We start from the raw sequence: 14,889 nt of genomic DNA, 5'->3' as shown, positions 1-14,889 counted from the left end.
CAATGAAATTCGCCTCCCCGCCGTGACGTCATGTAAATGAGAGAACATAATTCAGTTTCACATCTAAGGCGAGTTACTTTGTGTGTGGGACAGCTATGTATTTTTCAGTGATCGTCACCCACTAGGAACTTTGTGCTCTTGCTGTGCACTGCATCGGTCGTGAGCCTTAATTTGGGAACGTAAACAGACATTTGTCATGCCTTAGTAGAGCCTCTGCGTGCCAAGATTATACCGAATATGATTCTCGCCGTTATCTTCGCTGTGAGGTGATTTCGTCAAAAATAATGTGCTGAACATTCGTGCGCTCTTTAACGGACGAGCCCCTCTCAAACTTTCAAAGGGGCGGCAAGATGTTAAATGAGCGTTTTAATTGCGATTACGCGTATGCTTCGGCAAAACTGTAATGATTCTTCTTTTACGCGTGGTAACGTTGAATGTTTGCGCAATTGGGCGGCATACATTAATGGCCAATGTCAGCGCCACCGTTGGAGATGTTATTGAGATGTTTATTTGTTTTATCGTTTGTTTCGTAGCGCATTTTTCAATACGTTCTTGTTTGACGAAGTGTGTGCATGGATATATAGTACTGATAGACAGAGAGAGCGATGTTTAACAAAAGCCGACATGAAGGGCTTGCTTATTTGCATGGGCGATTCAAATTGTCAAACAAACGATAAAATTATAAAGAAAACAGAAACAAGTCGCTTAAGCCCCGTTTACATGAATGCGACAGTGGCGCATCGCATTTCCCAGCGCATTTGGGAAAGGCGATGCGACGCCGTTTACATGTAGCGCATTAACTCTCGCGAGAACGCAGCGCCGCAAGGTGTCGCATAAAGGAAGTGCAGCCGACTTCCGGTCTAACTGGTATCCGGTAGTGGGCGGAGTGCACGTTGGTGGCTGAGTGCCGAGAAATAGACAGTTTTGGTTTAGCGTACTCAACTTATAGCGTACACTATACGCTATAGTGTACACTATACGCTATGGTCTAGCGTACGCTAAGCAGCGCACGTTTTTTACAGTTTTAGTTGACCAGCGAGATCTTCGGATCTCAGAGGCCATATGCCGTCGTTGTGGCTATTTCCCGACTCTAGAGATAGGTAGCGCTGACATCTCGAATGTTTCTTTCGTTAGGCTTCGACCCGTTCGAAACGAGCTGCGATCTCGAAAACACTACAAGGTTAGCCATAATACTCTGTCGTCGAAGCGGCCTGAGACTAAGCGAAAGCCGTTTACACAATCATTTGCTGCGAACGAAGTTCATTTTACAAAAGCAACGCCAAATTCAATTCGAAGCGGGCAGCCGGGACCGCCGCCATGTTGGTGGCCAATTCCTTCCCATCATTCCTAATGCGACGATCCTGCGTTTACATGCTCCGCGAGAGTCGACTCGCGCCCGTAAATCTACCCTCGCCTGGCGCACTAATGCGATGCGCCTTCCTAGCGCATTACTGCTGTTTACATGAATGTGATGCGCTATAAATGCGATGCGATGCGACGTTGTCGCATTCGTGTAAACGCGGCTTTAGATATTCAGTGTGCTCCAATAGTGCCTCAAAGGTCCTGACTAGCGTATCCACGCCGCCGCAGTCGATCGGCTTCTCTTAAATAAAGTGGTTGCCCATGCAGCCAGTCTCTCTGGCACCGATCGGGGCGCTAGCGAAATAGCAAGATCATGGCTTCTCACCAACAGAGCCTTTCCCTTCTGACTATTCCTCTCGTGTCGCATATTTCTCCCTTCTTTCTCTCTCCTCACCCGCTCTGTGCGAGGCTCTGCACGCGACGGTTCTTCGAAGTGCGTTCAACACGTCCCTCGAGTTGGCCGCCTGCGCTGCACGTTTTCCCCTTCCCGCAGCTTTCTTCCTCTCCGTCCACGGCCGCCCAGGCACGAAGCTCACAAAAAGAGCGCCGGGAAGGGGGGGGGGGGGGGCGCCTGCTGAAGCAAAAGGGGAATGCCGCCCAGTCGGACCACGCGCTGTAGAACACCCTTCGGAGTATAAGGCGGGGGGGAGTACGCGCGAGCCCATTTCGTCGAGAGCTATTTCATTTGGTTTTTCTCTTAAATCGCCTTACTCTTCGGACTGATGCTGCTGCCTGCCTTTAATATTAAAAAGCCTCTTCGTCGACGAATGTATATAAGCAACGCAGAGTGAGGCGGGAGGAAGCAGTGGAGGAAGGGGGAGGGGCGAGCGGCGCAATCGATGGGAGCCGCTGCTGTGGCCGCGGCTGAGTCGTCGGCCGAGCCGAAGCGCGGCGCCCGTCGCCGCGCTGGGCCAAGCGCGGGAGGCGCTTCCGTTCGAGCGATGTTCGTTGTGTTTGTGTGTGTAAGTGTGTGTGTGTGTGACACGCGAAAATGAGCGGGAAAAAAAAATGTAGGGAAGACGCGCCGCCCACGCAAACGGCTGCGAGACGCGACGTCGTCTCACGAATATGCTCGGTTATGTTGCAAAACGCTGCCGTAAGCTTTCGTGGAGGCACGAGAGACGCGGTCGTCGTCCCCTCTGCGGTCACGTGCGTGAAGGGACTTACTTGTACGCGCGTAATTAGCGCTGTTACGCCTAAACGCAACTCAATAGCTTGAGGTTATTGCAAATTGGTGTCAGTACAATCTGAAATGCGGAGGTTTTGTATGTTCGTGCTGTTCTCAATTTTCAGCGGAGACATCCGATTTCCGCATCTTCTTTGCTAGCCGCAGATATATCGAATAATCAGCATGGAAAGCGGCAGTAGTGACGGAAGAGGCGGATTATGGCAGTGCGTGGACCATAGATTGACTGTGCGTTTCTTAACTTACTGTTATCGTCATCAGCCTATTTGAGTAAATGGACTGGAGGGCAGATGCCTCTCCGATACTTCTTCAATGTATGTATTCCCATATTCAGTGCATCTAATCAAATCCACGTTCCAGTTAAATCTGGCGCCTGATTTCGTTCGCGGACGTGCAGCTAGATACAAGCGGCTTGTTACAAAGCTCGAGTCGCACGTAGGTTTAGTTTGATTAACAACGGAAACGCCAGTGTAGTTTATTTCTGGTTGAGCAGCGAAACATATATTTGTCGCAGGAAGACACGAACGAGTGAAGAGAGGACTACAGGGCATGCGCGTTGTCCATTCTGTCTGTACCCAATTGTACATTAAACAATTAACCAGTTCTCATTTACCCTGACCTCTCCCTGTAATGACTAAATATTTAATCGCGTGTCTTGTCTTCCTCGCGGCTTCAACCCGAAATGTCCTCCCCTACCCCCCCCCCCCTTCTTCCCTTTACGACTAGGTGAGGCGTACAAATCTTTTGAATTTGCGCCCGCGGCAGTAGTATCTATTGTTGACGGAATGGGAAGAGGCCGTGAGAATCGTAACTGTCCCGCGTTTACGCGAACCCGTCGACTGTTCCGCGGCCAGGAAGGAGTTAAAAGAAAGAGGAAGGCTTAGCAGAGACGGGGGGAGGAAGACGGGGGAGGGCGATAACGGTAAAGGGTCTCAACGTGTGCTCCTATAGGCGTACGCACGCGGGGACAGCGCTGTCGCGCACCGTGAGTGCTGCGTGCGTGCCGGTCCGCGTGCACGACCCGAGAAGCGCCAGCTTCACTTCGCCATACGGATGGATGGAGGAGCGCGAAGGCTCCGTGCAGAACGGGCATTGCGGAGGAGGTGGGGTAGAGGCGTTCGAGTACGCGGGAAGCAAAAGGGGATCCTCCTAGGCAGGGAGGAGGGAATGGCCCGCGAGGCGCCGCTTGTTATGGGACGCTGGGGAAACGTAGAGCTGAAAGACTCCCCTCCGAGGGAAGATGGCGACACCCGCGGGAGCTATGCCTCGTTGTTACCTTCCGCGTCGCATGCCCTCCTTCCGTGTGCCGCCTCTTGCAGCAGTCAAGACGAGTCTGGTAGTGCTTCCACTTTGCCCCCCTGAGCATTTGCGTGCGATGTGTTGCTGGTTTTCGCGCTCGTTTTGCCCTCCTGCCTCTTCGCCTCAATGTCCCAGCGCATGTGCGAACCTCCCTTGTCTTTAATTAATAGAAGCCAGATGGCGGCAGTATGGATGGTATCTTAGGCTATAGCTGTGACGTAAGCGAAGCGAATGAACGTGTAGACGACGGAACAAGCAACAGCCGTCAGCGCAGAGGAATCCTGACGCATCAGCATACGACTAAAGGGGATAGGTGTAAACGTGTTTTATGTTTTCTTTGCGTTATATTCCTAGGCGAGTCGCCTGACATTGGGTCGATATCATCATGCTTTCAGCATTCCTGGCATGTTGATGTGCTCTGCAATCTGCCCACCAGAAAACCCAGGGGTATTGCCTTGTGTTTAATAAGCTTTCTTGCACTTTCTTTCTTTCTCTCTCTCTCTCTCTCTCTGAACAAGTAGCCTAGTCACAAAGGATGTTGGCATGCAACCTTGTGCTGTCATGGGCCACTTGAAACAATGTGATATCACACGAGTGTAGCCTTTGGGTAATCGAGTGCTAAGTTAGATTTGGGATTATTAAGTATCTTTAAGAACCCGTAGTCTAAGACGACGCTGCAAACGGCGCCAGAGATATGGAAGGTTAGGCATGTAAATCGGAGCAGTCGCAAGGCGTTGACAAACCAACTAGTCCAACAGTACGTTTTGAATAAGGTACGCAAATTAAGATTTAATTAAATTGTCGTGTTTTACGTGCCAAAACTGCGGTATGATTATGATGCACGCCGCAGTTGGGAACTTCGTATTAATTTCGACCACTCAAGTTCTTTAACGTGCACCCAATTTAGGTTACAGGGACATTCTTGTGTTTCGCCCCCATGAAGATGCGGCTGCCGCGGCCGGGATTTGATCCCGCGACCTTGAGCTTTAAGCAGCGCAAACGCCACAACCACTATAGGCCGCCACGGCGGGCGACTAAGGCTATACGTGTAGCAGGCACTGCTCCGGATAGTTTTACAATGGAAATGGTTCAGGAACGCCAGTAACACTTGGCGGTCGTATTTGTGTGGGAGACCTGGATAGATGACTTAATATCTGGCTCGTCTCGTTCCCAAGGGGTTGAAGGTTGATTTCAAGCTGACTTTTTTTTTGTCCGAGGTGGTCGACCGCTCGGTTTGGTCATGCATGTCGAATCAGTTACCCCTCTACGAAATGGAAATTCAGACGACTGCTAATAACAATCCAGTAGCAATAGTTTGATTCGCAAATTGCCACCCATGTGCTAGTTGAGGGTGCCAGTGTCACCGATATCATGTCGTTTCAACCGAGAGAAGCCACGCAACCGGCTCGCGTTTGCTTCGCGTAACGCGGGATAACGCCGTGTGCGTCTTTCATTCTGTGCCCCTGTCTTCCGCGCTGTGCTCGTTCTGCAATCAATTGCCAACTCTCTATAAGCTTCTACCCTAGTTCTCAGAACTGCTTCAATCGCACCCAAGACGTGGCGCGTGTTCGCCAAAGGCCGCGCCGACCAACGCTATACCGGGCACCGACTTCCTCGTCGCGAGACTATCCAGCTCAAACCTTGAGAATTCCTGGCGTCTTTCCGTTGAACGATTTCTGCGTCTTCTTATACGTCTTCGTATATGCAAAACGGGAGAAAGGAACCACGAGCACGTGATAAGCGCATGCCGGATTCGCGTCTGGGTTTGGGGACGCGAAATGCTCGTCATGCCGGCCGGCTCGCGCTGGCGGTCCGACTTAAAGCCTTCCTCGCCTCGCGGGCGGCAGGCAAAACGACGAAGGCTCGCTCGCTCGTCAACTGCTGCTGCTGCTGCTGCTCGTGCGTGCACGCGCTCTTGCTCTAATGACACGCACGTTTTCGCGCCGCCTGGCGCCTCATCCAATCCTCGGTAATCTTTTTTCTGTCTCTCGCTCACTCGTTCCTCCTAGAACGTGCTCGGCTGTCGTTAGGGGGCTCTGGCGGAATTTCCTTTAGACTCGCGAAACAAAAAGAACGAATATATAGCGAGATGATGCAGAGGAAGCGGATGAGATGATCAGAAGGAGTGGAAGTGGGGAGGGGGTGTTAGGGGTGGCACAGTTGTTCACTTGGCTGTGTGCACCGTGCAGCAACCACTGCACTAGCGCACTACCTCCTCCTCTCTCCCCCTTTACCTTACCCTTCCCCTTTTCTTGAGGAGATGAAGCAGCGATCGAGGAGCCCTGTGTGAGCTGAACGACGGCCAAACTTTTGCAGGAAAGCTCGTTGCGCGCCTAAAACGGAGTGGAAAAGAAAAGAAGGGGTGCTTCTTTTTCTGTGCTTTTATTAGGCGCCAGCTAAAAGGAACTAGTGGAAATCGGTGCGTTCGGGCGTTTGTACGAGAAATGGGAGGACGGACGGGGAGCGGGACTGGGGCTTTCGAGAAGCCCTGTAGGTTCTTCGTGCGTGTTCTGGGGCGAAAAGTGCTCCGTTAATTCGTCGTTGGCATTTGGGGAAAATAGCGCGCGCGCTGCGTGAAGAAAAAAAATATGAAGAGGGAATGAGTGGCGACGAAAGACGCCGTAAAAAGGCTGTAATGAAAAAGAAAGAAAGAAAGAAACAGAGAGCGCGATTAAGTAAAAGAGCGGACCAGTACGGGCGCTGTGTAAAACTCTGGAGATAACTGGAGGAGGTGGAAAAGAAGGGAGCGGACGGGCGAGGAAAAAAACGAAGAAAAATTAAAGCAGCCACTCGAGGAACTGCTACCAGACGAAGCCGGAGAAAAGAGAGAGAGAGATGGCCTTTGTGTTTGGAACAGGGCGCGCCAGCGGGCCTCCCTCGGTGTACGCACTACGTAAAAGCTCTGCGAGCTCTCTTTTTGCTCGCGCTCCTCTTTTGAACTGCCAATTTAAGAGAACGTAACAGAGGGGGAGAGAGCTAGGACGGATTTGAGTGTTGGCCCGTTTAGGCAGCGGTAAAACTACAGTGGTTCTTCGCCATTTTTTTTTTCTTACTGTCATTTCGTTATTCGGCAATGGTGCGGCGACGCAATGAGGCGGCGAGAACGCGAGAACGCGGTTTTAACGAACGGCCAATGAGCGGGCGTTCATCTCGCACACCCCGCCGCCCTCCGTTCCTGCCGAGCAGTACAATCGCGGAGCCGTTCATCTGTGGCGTTTTCCTAATGGTCCTTTATGAACGTGCACCGCGGAAGTTTTTAAATGCGCAGATTTCTGGCTTCCTGCCCCCCACCTCAACTCCTTACAGGAGCTCTCATTTGGTCGTTCCCATAGACGGTCCCCCATTTCGGCCTTGCTCGCAGTTCGTGCCCCTCGGCACAGTCGCGCTGAAGTGAGCGAGATTGAGCGATTAAAAAACGGTCCGGGGGTGGTGGTGGTGTGGGGGGGGGGGGGGGAGGGGGGCTCGGCTGGAACGCCCAGACCACCGCCCGATCTAAGCTGCGACGGGGCAATTGTCCTGGTGCCATAGCTACGTACGGAACTTGTGCATGCTGCGAGCTGCCGTTTCGTGTGCAAATGACCTTTTCCTGACCTCAAGCATGTCTCGTGTATACGATCATTTCCAGATACACTGCGATGCCGATTGTTCTGCTGCCGACTGGTCACGTCTTCTCGGAAGCTGACGCTTCGATATGGTTGAAATGGGGTGTGCTGCTAGTTGCAAGTTGTCATCCCCGTGTGATGCACGGTATACTTTCCGGTGCGCAGCAAGGTGAAAAAGCGAACGAGAATCATGCCGAAGTGGCAGCGCACAAATGCCCGGCCCGTTCGTTTTCCTCGCTAAGCGAAGTGGTGGTAGCATATTTTTTACCGCGGTTGTTCTCACGACGCAGGGCCGAAATTCACGAAGCGTTTGGTTTGCGAGTCCTATTTGCAGATCACTCGCCGCTTTCGCTAATAGTATGTCCAGCATCAGAATTGGCTGCGATTCGCTCTTACGAACAATTCCAGTGTATGTCAGCACGCTTTGCAGATGCAGGCGCAATTCTTTATTGAAGTGTGAGGCTTACAAACCATGCATTATAATATCGTGACTCAGCTTTCGGCGCGTGGGCACTTATAGTTAGTTGCCTGCATTTTCGCTCAAAGCAACCGCAGTAAACACAAATACGCTCGCCGATATCGTGGACTTACCGCACATGTCTGACTCAGTACAATATATACCTGAAACCGGGCAGTGGGCGTACATCGCGGGCTCAAAAATGTTTAGGGCAGGGGAGAGTCAGCGCGACAAACATGGCTCCTGAAGGATATAGTTCAGTTTGCACCCACTAAACGCTTAGCATGTCACCAGCGCTGTCTCGCACAGCTTTCCGTTCGTTTGCTTCATAAGCGTGCATATAGATGTTTTGTGTGCCAGTGAAGACCGCGTATATAGCACCGCTATCAGGAAGGATACTTTCGCACAATAGCTCGTCTGGTTTAGTATGTGCCGGAACTTGTTGGCTACATGCTGTGGCATTTATTTGAGAGCCTTAGCCCTCGTTTTCAATATTACTCGCGAAGCGTAACATACATGTGTACTTGAAGCGACAAGCGAGCGCATACGAACAGAAAAATTCGCAGCCGCTTCGGCGTGCCCTGTACAAAATTGAAGCGGATGAAACAAATTGGCTAAGTCGTTAAATGCTAACTGCAGCACTGTATTGCGTGTCGTAATATATATATATATATATATATATATATATATATATATATACACACACTGTGTGTGTGTGTGTGTGTGTGTGTGTGGAGGCTGTGCATCACGCAAACACACACTCCTAGAGCTCGCCAGACAATGCCAAGAATGCTTTAACAAGTATGCACGTTTCTTGAGTTGCCGAAACAACAGTTTGCTTAACTTCTGACAAAAGTATTTCATTGCTAAGGCGTGAAGCCACTTCGCATCAAATTATACTTTCATCCTTATGCTATTTTTAAAAATGACGATATTACAAAAAAACTAAAATTTCGTCGCAAATTGACGCATATATATAAGGTACGTCGATGACCTAGCTGGTGCATGACTTGGAAAAACGAACAGTGCTAAAAAACGGGGCCAAATAAAAAAAAGACAGCGCACTATCGTGTATCTTCTCGTTTGCAGGCCAGTCTTGCTGCAGCCCAGGCAACAGTGAAAACAACAGTCGTTTTCGAGCCAGATCTTCCAGTGAGTACGGAAGGCTACGTGTGGAAGAGGGCGGCTACTATTTTGCAAGTCGCCTATCACTCAGTTGCGCTTTCGGCGTTGTGGGCATGCCGTATTAATCTAGATATAGAAATACAGGCACGAAACATTGCGCTAGAACTTCGGTAGTGTCATATGGTGCAAGTTTCACTCACTTTCGGTAACCTGCTGTCCAACTTGTTTGAAGATATTCGGACCGCCACTAGCCCTCGCCTTGCGTTCACATTCAAGCTTTCCCTTTCATCCATGTCGCTCTTCGGGTGCTCACCTCCTGAAACTTTCTGTTCCGTGAGAAAGAGGAGAAGGGGGGAGGGCTCGTCAGGAAATTTCAGGTGGGAATAAATGAATATTAAAGCGACGGTGAAAGTGTCCATGTGACACGGAATATTATTCCCTCAGTATCTCACTTCGATGATTTCAAGTTTTCTTTCTGGTCATTTACCACCGAAATGTAGAATAACCTACGTGCTTCTCCGCGGTAATTGCCACATGAGCGATTTTTGAATGTGCTTGCTTTACATGTGATATGTTCAATGTATATACGTTGTATTAGTGTTCGGAAGCAGGCACAGCGGTATTTCTAAATAAATCAAATATTGAAACGCGCTTCTGCTGTAAGTTGTGCAAATATATGCTATATTTGCAGGGTGTTGTATTGTAAAGGTGGTAAGCGAGAAAGATTGGCCCCGTGAACTCCAGCCTCGCATTTTAGCGGACATTTTAACTATGCCGCGGGCTGAAGAATGTGTTTGTTCCATACGTGAAGCTCTCACTGATACTATATATATATATATATATATATATATATATATATATATATATATATATATATATATTGTGTGTGTGTGTTTGTGTGTTCTCGAATTTATTCTGACGCGCATGGCGCAGACATTTGTAAGCACGTTAACAATGACGCATTAAAACAGCATGCTATTTGAAGCCAGTTCGGTTAAACTGTAAGTACTATGGCCACGGTAAAAGAAGGAGGGGAAAAAAAGAAAAAGCCGCCCGCTGCAGCACAGGCACAGCTACGAATCTCGCCCGCGCTGTGTCGTGGTGTTACTTCCTGTCTCTGTGCCATCTGTTGTCGTCATATGAGTGTACTGCATACACCATTTTGAAGTCTCAGTTCAAGTCCCGTGAGGTGTGCGCTACGGGTCCACGGCACGAGTTGATTAAAGAGCTGCGAACACAACGTTCACGCCTGCACGTCGTATCAAAAAAGAAACACTACGGCCACGATCCCCGTTAGCATTTTGCCTTCACCAGCCGCATGGAATTCGCGTGCGGCGGACGATGGATAATACTGGCAGTGCTGACCTTCTGTCACAAAGTCAGGTCGTCCAGAGACGAGTCCGAACAACCTTTGCGAGGAAACAAAAGGTCGGCCGCGCCGCGTGTTCTTCGGCATGCTTGCGGGGTTCACTAAGCAATTCTTCGCGGGACCTTCTTTTTTCGAGGGCCGGCCTTTCTGCCGAGGCCGTGGAGAGTCAGCCAGCCGGTGTGCCGCGCTCGCACGCATGTCGGCAGACTCGACGTGTCTCCTAGCGACAGGCAGGCAGGTTCGAGGCAAAAAACTCAGCGGGGCGCCCGGCTGCTGCTGAACGCTGCCGAGCCGGGCAGCACGCCAGGCCGGCCTCGCCAGCCAGCCCAGCCGGAGAAGCCTCCTCCTCCCTCCTTTCCAATCTCCGGTTCGCCCGCCCCTCTAGGAAATGCCGGTTCCCCTCGGTCTGCGCATGCTCCGAAAGCCTCGCCTCCTCGCCTACGCTTTCTGTTCTGTCCTTTCCATTTTATTTTGTCTTTTTACGGCTCCCTCCACTGGTATTTTATTTTTCGCCTTTGGCTATTGTGGTTACTACGCTTCCCCCTCCACACGACCGTGCGCGGCGTTGTTTGATGTCTTTTTCCTCCGCTGCGCGCCCTCCTCTCCCTTTTGTCTTTCCCCCTTCCTTCTGGTCCTCATCCTCTGCCGACGCTATTATCGAAACCTTCTCGAGCGTTGCTTTGGCTGTGTGCTTTCTCGCTCTTTCTTTCTCTCTACAATGTTCTTTCCACTCACGTGGCCCAGCTTGCTCGCAGGGAGAGGGGGTCATTGCCACAGACGCTCCCCGCGCGCCACTGCAGAGAGGAGGAGAAAGAGAGGGCGAGGCTGACGAGGATGAGGAGGAATGTTTTTCTACCCGGTTGCAGCACTGGCCGGCGTCGGCGCGCGGGCTGTGGTGCGGGTTCGCTTGTACGAGGGATCTGCCGCGTCGCTGCAGCCGCTCTACGGCCGTCGCTGGTTGCTGGGTCGGTGGGTCGCCACCGCCGTAAAGCGGGCCTGGTCGCTTCAAATTCTGAAGCTCTGCTGGCTTCCGAACTACTCTGCGCACTTACACCCCCACCATTCTCCGTACGCACACACATGGTCCAGTGCACCTTCTATTCGCCATTTATTTGGCTGCACTTTCACCTTCCCACCAAACCCGCGTTCGGGCAGCAGATTTCCCTGAAGACACGACTAGCCCCCGTTGTCCGCGCTGCATTGGCCACACAGTGGTCACGCACTGTGAGGGCCGCTAGCGATGGGAGCTATTCATTACGAACACTTCTCTCGCGTTCTCTTATCTCTCGTTCCCCCCCTTTTTTTGTGTGTGTGTGTGTTTGTGTTCCATCCAATCGGCGTTCGCCTGCTTGAACGCACGCCAGGCACTATCCACTCTGGACGCTCCGCTATTGCGGCTTCGGTAGACCACTTTCTCAACGTCGGCGTAGGGCTCGCCAACCGCAGGACAAAAGGACGAAAAAAAAAAAAAAGGCGGGTTGTCTTGCGGACGGATGTGTATTACGCAATCGCGAGTAGAATTTGGGCTCCTTACGGGGGTGTTCGTTGGATTTTGCTTTTGCTGGCGACTCGTGGTCGAGCTGTGCCACACGCCGCGATGATATTTGTCTTTCGCGCTCGGTGGATGCAATCGCCGTTTCACCGTAGCCGGTGTGCCTGCCGTGCGCCAGCGGAAGCACTCCTGGGGACCCTCCTGGGTGCTCGCCGCAAAATCAACGGCCGTTTCGCATTAGTCTTCTCGCCGCTTCGCGCGGGGTTTTGTCTGTACGTGGCAGTGCCTGGGCGGCGCATCGCTTCGCGGCCGACTTCGGCCGTCACGCTTCCGGCTTCCCAGCTGGGTACCGAGAACACCGAGAGAAGCTGTGGCGAAGCAGAGGCGATGGGTCTCGCGCGTCGAGAGAAAAGAACGAGTGAAAAGAACCGCCCGGCACGTATACGGGGGGTTAATTTGACTGCCGGAAGCGCACTGGGCGCGAGAAGGTCGCGACGCTCTGATGATTCCCGCAGCGCTAATAGGAGCAAGCTCAGAGAGCTGCGTGGTTGGTCTCGCGTATGAAAGTCGCCAACGTTAAGATAATGCCTCGCAGCGAGCGCGCGCCGTGCTTGTTTTGTCGCTTTTTTCTGTTCAGCCTTTCTGTGTAGCGGACGTCTTCAGAACAGTGAACCTTTATTTAGAACGAGGCCACTCTCCGGGAATAGTTTGTCAGAAGGGAAGGGTACGGCACGTTTGCATTTCAGATTCGTTAGCAAGCGAGGTATTTTTACTACATTGCCTGCATTTGCCGGTTTTGCGTTTTTTTTTTTTTTTCATTCCTACTGCAAGCCGGATGTCGTGGTATACATCACGCCGCGCCACCCCATCCCAGGTCCTACGGTCTTGCTTCGCAAGTAGTAAAGGGCAACTTCGACTTTACTGCATTCGCGCGCGATTAGATAAGGAGGCGATACAGCCAACGTACCGTATACCTCCGGTTTCCGATATGTTGTGGCTGTCTTTCAGTGACCTCTGGCGTGTTTTCGACTTTTGTTGCGTCATCTACGCTTCGCGCCTTCCGACAACGATGAATCCCCGCCTTCAGATGATCTCCGCATTCCTTTCAGCCGGTTTCGCTCGTTTGCGATTGGCCGTGAGATTCGTTCAAACCATTTGGACCAAGCAGACGACGTGACCGATGTCGCATCTCCTCATCCGTGCCTGTAAAGCAGAAGACGTGCGGTATAGGACTCCGATAGTTGCAGCTTGTTGGAACCTGTTTGAAACTTGTTCTATGTGGTTGTTGGTGTGGCTGGTTGTAAGTCAGGCAGCATGTGGAATATTTTCTGTTCAAAGAGCTCGTGGATCTGGGACCATGTTTCTTTATAGCGCTATAATACACGACAACTGACGAGGAGGAGACAGAATACGCGCTTGTCCTGTAACTTCCCTGGCCGACGGTTGTCGGCACTGGCTAGACATTATTCTAAGCCTAGTACTCACAGATAGCCCGACATGGAAGGTGTATTCTAGAATGTGGGTCCGGTATTTCAGTAGGCTTCTGTCAGTGTGCCGAGCACGATATGTCATCGCTGTGCTGTGGTCAATATTACACGCTGCGAGAGCAGGCAAACGATAGCCACCTAGAAATCGCTGTCACTTGCATAAGAGAAGTTCTGCGAAGACGAACACTCTTGTCGTGTGCGCTTTAAATGAATTCGCATCGTTCAGGGTCACTGTTGTTTCCCGTCTTTTGTATTAGCCGCTGGCTTAGAGCGGGTTTACAGTTCGTTGTGCGAGTGCGCTAGTGCTTGGCCATCTGCTGGAAAGCAAGTCTGTTCGCTCATTCAGCAAGAACGATACTCCGACTGAACGAGTTCAGAGCACGGACAGCGGTGTGTGTGTGTGTGTGTGTGTGTGTGTGTGTGTGTGTGTGTGTGTGTGTGTGTGTGTGTGTGTGTGTGTTTGGGGGAAGGGGGGGGCGGTGCATACGCGCGCTCATCTCCCATCGTGAAGGCCTCGGACCACGTTTGGGGGCCCACATAAAACTCACGGTTTTCCTCGGTACAGTGGCGCCTCGGCGCCCTCCCTACGGCCGTTTCCAAAAGCCGTTGAACGCAGCGCGCGTGTTTAGGGATGGTCGTGTGCTAGACCATGCCTTACGGTATATAGAAGTCCTCGAGAGCCAACCTTATAATACGATGGAAGCTCTAGACAGGCCCCGCCTTCCCTCGCGGCCGTCGGAACCGCGCCTTTGTTTTGTGCGATTCGTTGCGCTGTGCCGGAAATAAGAAAAGAGAAAAGAAAAATGAAAACCGAGAACTTTCCGTAGGCTGCCCGGAGGCAAGTGCCAAGGGGCGGTGGCGGAGCCTGCACTTTCTTTTTCTTTTTCCTTTATCCAACTCGACAGCATACAATGTACGCGTATACCAGGCGCCCGGGGGGGCCTCCGTTGGTGCGCCCTGCATGCTGTTGTTGGCCGAAGGCGGCTGGAATGTCTGAACGGTCGGCCTGCATACTTTATGAGCCGTAAAACGCGCGGCTTTGGCCGCTGCGTCGCGTTCAACTCTCTCTCTCTCTCTCTCGCTATTGCCAGTTTGCCGGTTATACTATATAATATATGTGTATATACGGCTGATCGTGCGGCAGATGCGGCGGGCTGAGCTCATCCTGTTCGTGCTGTATTAGAAGCCACCCTCTCCCGCTGCACTGAAAGAAAGTACAAGCCTAGCGAGAGGGACAAGCTTAATGTGGGAAGGTTTCTCATTTTGACGCAACCTGTTTTCTCTCGTCGTGGTCTTAGTGGGGCTCGCGGACATCGGTAGGGGGGTGGGGGGTGAATCACACCAAGTAGTGTATGCACTTGCGCCATTGTCCAGAGGAAAAGAGTCACGAGCATTTGGCTTATCATTTTGTCTTCTATATTTATTTCTGTTTGCCCGGACTTTCGATGTCGTAATATCGGATACCGCTCAGGTTTAACTCGCAAACGGCTCCGCAATAAAGTTACAAACA

At 51.5% G+C, this 14,889-nt stretch overlaps 1 protein-coding gene across 15 annotated transcripts in view; it reads left to right on the top strand.

Annotated features, from left to right (window-relative positions):
• LOC142575352 (uncharacterized) overlaps positions 1-14,889 on the top strand; it is a 219,151-nt gene that overhangs the window by 19,062 nt on the left and 185,200 nt on the right. The window contains exon 2 of one of the 15 annotated variants that reach the window (XM_075684643.1): positions 8,996-9,058. The exons of the other annotated variants lie outside the window; for them this stretch is intronic. The gene's annotated coding sequence lies outside the window, so the exon portion shown is untranslated. The remainder of the gene's footprint in view (positions 1-8,995; positions 9,059-14,889) is intronic. 15 annotated transcript variants of the gene reach the window in all.

Source organism: Dermacentor variabilis, chromosome 3, assembly GCF_050947875.1.
Source record: "Dermacentor variabilis isolate Ectoservices chromosome 3, ASM5094787v1, whole genome shotgun sequence".
NCBI classification, from domain to species: domain Eukaryota; kingdom Metazoa; phylum Arthropoda; class Arachnida; order Ixodida; family Ixodidae; genus Dermacentor; species Dermacentor variabilis.
This window is presented reverse-complemented; position numbering and strand designations above follow the sequence as displayed.